General features: G+C 33.2%; 1 long non-coding RNA gene across 1 annotated transcript; it reads right to left on the bottom strand.

The window, feature by feature from the left end:
* Window positions 1–651: 651 nt before the first annotated feature.
* On the bottom strand, window positions 652–5,324 carry LOC148942601 (uncharacterized). The gene is made up of 3 exons (XR_016143059.1): window positions 5,193–5,324; window positions 2,683–2,972; window positions 652–1,161 (listed from the first exon to the last, which is right to left on the bottom strand). It is a non-coding gene; the product is annotated as an uncharacterized LOC148942601 (long non-coding RNA).
* Between the last annotated feature and the right edge of the window lie 1,135 nt (window positions 5,325–6,459).

A 6,459-nucleotide genomic window follows, 5' to 3' on the forward strand; every position in this document is an offset into this window, starting at 1 on the left:
TTAAGTTATAAGGCAGAGTGCATCAAATTCAAGTATTTGAATCACTTGTTTGCCTAATTAGAATTGGCAAATTCTGATGGAGTTTTGTAGCTTTTATCTTATCACATTGCATTAAGATTAAGTAGGGACATCACCTTGTGATTATCTATCAATTAGCAGAGACCCCAACCAAAACAGTAGTGTTATTAGACTCATCAATGGTAGCTCTTCGCAAATACAATATTTGCTTGCCCGACAGTGCACCCAACCCACTATCAATGACAGATATAGTTGTAAATAACATATTTCTCCATTGCTGTTCATCTCTTGGTGCATTGTATTCCTTCGTTAATGGTTGTTTTTATTCTTAATCCACCAAGATTATTGTTTCATTGCAAAACAACTGAGATCACTTGGATAAGCTGATTATAGAAAAATGCAAATGACAACGGAAAACAAGTGAACATCTGGTCTATAAATACATGTTGCGTGTTATAAAGTAAGAATTGCATTCTTATATTGTTGTCTTTTAGTTTTATATATATCCCATAGGTATATCTGATATCATTTGGGGGGAGGGGGAGGGTAGTTCTGTTAGAGTAGCAAATGCAATTTTGGTAACAGTCTTGATTGGCATCTCTGCTGAAGGAAACATCTTTAGAAAACAAAAGCAGTAACTTTTAGCTTTTTATCTTATGCTTTTTTTCAGGTGTACTATTTTCATTTTTGAGGTTGCACCTCACCTCTTGATAGTCCTAGATATATTCCTATAATCTATATAAAAAAAATAAAGGTAAACTCTAAAATGAAACTCTTACCTTATAATAATGCACTAAGTATGTGCCCAAAAGTGCAGTTGGAAAACAAATTCAAAAATCATAGGCTAAGGACAATTGTTCTCTGACTGCCTATCTTAAAAAAATCCATGGTCTTTGCTGAAAGTTAACTTAAGCAGACCTGTAGAAGGGAACAAAAATTGAAAATAATAATTTGCATTTACAGCATATACTAAACAACAATACTATCAACAATATACCAAATAAATTTTATTTTAAAGTCAATATATATATCACAGAACTCTATATCTGTTGGAGTTACTATGTACATGCAAATATCTTCCTCTCTAGCTCTCCTTTTATTCTCTCTTTTTGAGGTTATGTTTGCAGCATTTTCTCTTTTTATCTGAAAAAAAAAGCATAACTTAATGACAGCCACATAGAAATGCCCCAAAAGGGTTGGGGGAGATTAATATTTAAGACAAGTAACCAATGGAAGTTAAACTTTTTCCCAATTTTGAAAGGGGTCCAACAATTTAAAATAACCATCTGGTTTTTGTCACGATGTTTAAATACGGATTTCTTTTGAAGACTCAAAGCAAAATTCCTTATAGTGAACTGCACATTATATTCTGCTGCTACCAATAATATTACTTTTTGAGCTGCCTAGTTTTCTTCTCAAACACATCTGGCTGAGATGACCATGAAAGTACATGAGACAATAGTGATCAAGAAAAAATGCTAATTCACAGTTAATGCTAATTCACAATAAGGTATCTCAGCAGTATCACAAAAACGACTGAGGGTATTATGTTCAACTTTTTGGGGCTACTTCTGCTCTTAAAATGTAACCAAATCAAAATAGCATAAGTGTATCCAATCTGTCAAAGAAAATAAACAGATTTTTTTGCGAATGGTATCAAGTTTTCCATTTCAGCTCAACTAGAGGAAGTATGAAACTAAATTAACCACTTTTTTTTTGTCCAGATTTTTAAAAGGGTGTATGTTGTTAAGAAATGCTGAAAGTTTTTCTCCAGCATACAAATAGCAGGCCAAAGTATAAATTAAAAAAAAAAAGATTTAAAGTATTGTTATCTTTTTCCCTGAAAAGACTGTCAATATAAAACGAACAGAAATTAATTAAAAAACTTTTTCACAAAATATGTTTTTTGAAGAAAAGTAAAGAACTCCATTAAACAAAAAATGAGCAAAAATAAAATCAAATAATGCACCAAGCATGAAACTACCACAAATCAGCATCAATAAATAAATGAAACCCAAAACAAACAGAAATTACAATAAATAACCGAGTCAAACCCAAAACGAGCAGAAATTAGCATAAGTTTGGCTCAAAACCCCTATGCCTTCCCAAAGCCATAATATAATTTGCACTTTACTGAAAATAAAGCCAATGAATGTTCCTTTTCAGTTTAATATACATGTACTGATATTTAGTAATCAAAATGTTAATATTATTTGATTTATTAAAGTTATAAAAGTAAAAACATTTATATTTTTTTCAGTAAAGTGCAAATTGTGTTATGGCCTTGGGAATTCATAGGGGTTTTGAGCCCAACTTATGTTAATTTCTGCTCGTTTTGGGTTTGACTCGGTTATTTATTGTAATTTCTGTTCGTTTTGAGTTTTATTTATTTATTTATTGATGTTGATTTGTGGTAGTTTCATGCTTGGTAGATTATTTGATTTTATTTTTGTTCATTTTTTGTTTAATGAAGTTTTTTACTTTTTTTTGAAACACTTATTTTGCAAGAAAAATTTTTAATTAATAACTGAAAACAATAGTTAATGATATCCTATTCTTCATTACAAAAGGGTATGGTGTCTTTTGAATCAGGTTTACATAAATTATTTCATGTAGCAGAGGAACAATAGAGTTAAAAATATTGTCAACAGTAGTTCTGCTTACCCCAAATCTTGTTGCCAGATCTTCAAATGGAGCATTAACTCTCAGTTTCATCAGAGTCAGCAATAATTGCTCTTCAATTTTTACAGTTTCAACTTTCCAATTCAGGTGATATCTAAAGAGTATTGATTTCAAAATTTCAACAGTAAAAGTAAAGGCATTTTCATCTATAAAACCACAATACACGCCCCACAATTGAGGCTTATTCCTCAGCACACCTACCGTCAGTCTTTCTTGCGCATATTTAGCCACATGCCCGGTCTCTATTCCTTGGGCTTTCTACATTTGCACACCTAAAATAGAATTTTTATTATTGCCAATTATATTTTGCTGCGACCCACATGGGACATAAGTGACTTAGAGATTAAGTAGTAAGTCAGTCTGGAATGGAAGAATACTGAGTGGGGTAAATTGTATGATGGATTAATTTCAGATTACCTGGATCTCAAAGATTGTAATCAAATCATGAAAAAACAGGAATTATGATTCTTAGTAAGATAAGAAGCAACAATGAACAGTTCTGTAAAATTTCATTACAAAGATAAAGAAATCTGGCTTACTTTGGTTTTTATCTTTCACCTAATAATTGCTGGAAAAACCCAAAACAATCACTTTTGCTAGGGGTAAAGAAACTATATTTGCACAATACAGGAGTAGAAGACTAAAGGAAGCTAATAGTCTAGAAATGTAAAACTTCCAGGAACAAATACAGGGCCTAAAATAAAAACTTGGGAGATCTTACTAAACTACTAAGACTTTTAATAACATTAAAAACTAGGTTTAGACACAACTAGGTTTACACATAAATTGTAAAAGGTTATCAAAGGGTAGTACATGTTGAAGGAAAAGATTGAAGGTATGTACTTTAAAATACCACTTCAAGGGATGTACTATTATTAAAATTGTCAGGTTGCTAGAGTAGATGCAGCACCAAGCACAAAGTAACCTTGTGAAACCTGTACAAGATCTGGGTCTAACATGGTCTAGTAAGGTGTTCAAAACATACAACTGACAAAAGTTGTCCTGTGGTGGTGCAGTGGCTTTGAATTCAGCTTGATTGTATTGGCCTCAGATGTCAAACCCAGCAGTAGTAACACCTTGCATGGCTGATGCAAGGACCTTAGTAGTCAAGCAGCATTATTAATTCAACACAACCATTCTGAAAAACCTTCAGTAAGGTAGTCACATTGTTTCAGTGTTGACTTTTGTTAGTACTATTTTTTTACTTATTCCTTCTGCTATGTTGTTTTGTGCAATAGGTAATAAAAATCTAAACAAATTATGACAATTTTTCTTTACAGAAGTAGGCACAGAGAATATAAAGAAATTAAATCAAGATTGCATTGCTTAAGATGGAAAAAACTCTCAGAGTAAGATTTGACACAGTAGTTGTGTTGCATTGTTATACTCAACTGTTCATGTTTAGTTTTTCAAGCCTTCCTTGATTAGCATTTTAGGTTCACAGGAATTCTTAGTTGGACCTACTTTTTCCAATTCTTGATCAGCAGTGTTTAATTCAACCAAATGAGTGAAAAATTAAGAGAAAATTGACTTTTGATAAGTGACAATAATTTGTTAGCTGCTTCTTTAATGACAGAATTTCAGAGGAAATTGCAAAATATTTATAATATATGGGAGAAATTTATCAACTTAAGTAAATGTGACACAATAGAAATGTACAAGGGAAAAAAATAACATTGAAGCTGTTGTGCCCTTTCATAGCACTGGGGTCAGTTCAAATATTTTGTAGAGGCTAAAGAAAACTTGTTTGACCTCATTTGAACCTTCTGTGTAGAATCTTGTTTGATAACTTTGGTAAAGATGCAGAATCATCACTCCTACAGTGAAGGTTGCAGAGAGTAGGATGCTGATATACAAAATATACTACAGCAAATAATCATCTTCCCGTTAATGAATTTTGATATAGATGTACATATGTTGTTTCTAATTTGCAGTAACCCTATAAACTACAGCCAAACTGAACGAGCACTAAACACTAAAGAACAAATTTCTTTATCTAGATTGGCCAATCTGCACCTTTACTTGAACTTTGTTGACAGAAATTTCAAAATCAGAGCAGGCTTTAGTCACATTTTTAAACATAATACTAAAAGAGGAGCTAGGTATTATTATAGCTAGGAATTCTAACTTTTGGTTCGTCATATTGCTTTTTAAAACATAGATCTGTTTCTAAAGATGGTCTTAATAATTCTAAAAAATTGGGTGGTTCATGACACCTAGCCCAAAAAAAGCTGTTACAAATCATCCTATGAACAGCTACATGTGGTAGCATCACTTTAGCATAAGTAGGCTAGCCTAGACCACTGCAGACATATAAACAACTTTTTTTCATATTCTTGATGGAGGACTAGCCAGCTTTTTGAAAAAAAAACTATAGCCAACCATCCTTCTTGAGCAGCATGATAATTCCTAGTAAGCTAAAACTCTTTTCTGATGTTGTCAATCACTACTAGCCTACTCTACTGCACTTGAGTAAAAAGTTGAAATCTTACCTGCATAGCAAAAACCCCTTTTTTTAGCTTATTATCTTGAGGGAAAGGATAAAAAGAGCTTAGTTCCCACAAATTATTATGATTACAATTAGGAACAAAGCACAAAACCATTTTTCTATTGAGAATTTTCTTTGTTTATCTCCAGATAATGAAAGTAATGGAGTGATGACGACACGACTTGACAAACGTATTAGACACTACTGGCAAACAAGAGCAGACACATGAAGGGCTTCAGAAACCAGTTTAAAAATCCACAGCATTCAGAGAGTAAAAGGAGAATAAGCTTTAAGGAAGTATTGTCTCCAAAATGTGTAAAAAACAGACACTTTACACTATCCTTAACAGTCCGGAATTGGAGGAGGCAGGAAAGGACTTGATAACCTGGACAGCGCTTCGTGTTATGCTAACTCGGCTGTCCAGTTTCTCTTCAGCGTGCACAAAGTACTCTTTGACACGCCTACCAATTTAACAGGCCCCGTTTGAAAAGAAATTGAACAGCTTGCATTGTCATCTCTTCACAAGAAGGAACAAACAAAGATGCTCAGGAGACTACTTCCAAGTCAATGGTTTTCCAGAGCAGAGGCAGTAGTCTTTATGTGAATTTTAAGAGGTCCTATTTGCGAGAATTGACTTTGACAATACAATCGCGAATTCATTAATCTAAGTGCACTTAGTTAGGTATTCTATTTTAAGAATTGAAACTTTTGGGTGTGTGAAACCTGTCATTGGACTTAAATTCGGTATGCATTCCCAAATGGAAAACTTTGCTACTTTTCAGTTCGAGGAGTTACTAACCCAGACGCACCCGCTTATGAAGAAGAAATTGATAACACAGACTTTCAGTTGTAGAGAGTATTAAATCCACACCGAGTGGGTAAAGACTGTCCGTATCAGCAAAATGTAACGTTTAAAACTGTATTTACTGAAACAAGCAACTTTGTTGCAATTAATTTGAATTGAAAAACAATGATGCACAAAATCACTAGAAAGATCGTCGACATAGATTTGAATTCAATTGGTCGTGAAATCAATGATGAACCCAATATTATAAGCAAAAATTAAAACGAATTCTCAAAGTCAGCACAAATGTTAAAGATTATTGCTGCTGCAATTCACGTTGGTTCAACTTTTGACAGCGGTCATTACTTTGTGTACAGAAGAACACTTGATTGACGGTGGTGTATTTGCAATGATTCTAGTGCGAAATTCAAACAATATGGACGCGGCTGAACTATCAGATATCAATTTCTCCACGAGGGCACCAGTG

This window comes from Artemia sp. Qi Xiang Cuo, chromosome 16 (assembly GCF_049724085.1).
Source record: "Artemia sp. Qi Xiang Cuo chromosome 16, ASM4972408v1, whole genome shotgun sequence".
Taxonomy (NCBI): Eukaryota; Metazoa; Arthropoda; class Branchiopoda; order Anostraca; family Artemiidae; genus Artemia; species Artemia sp. Qi Xiang Cuo.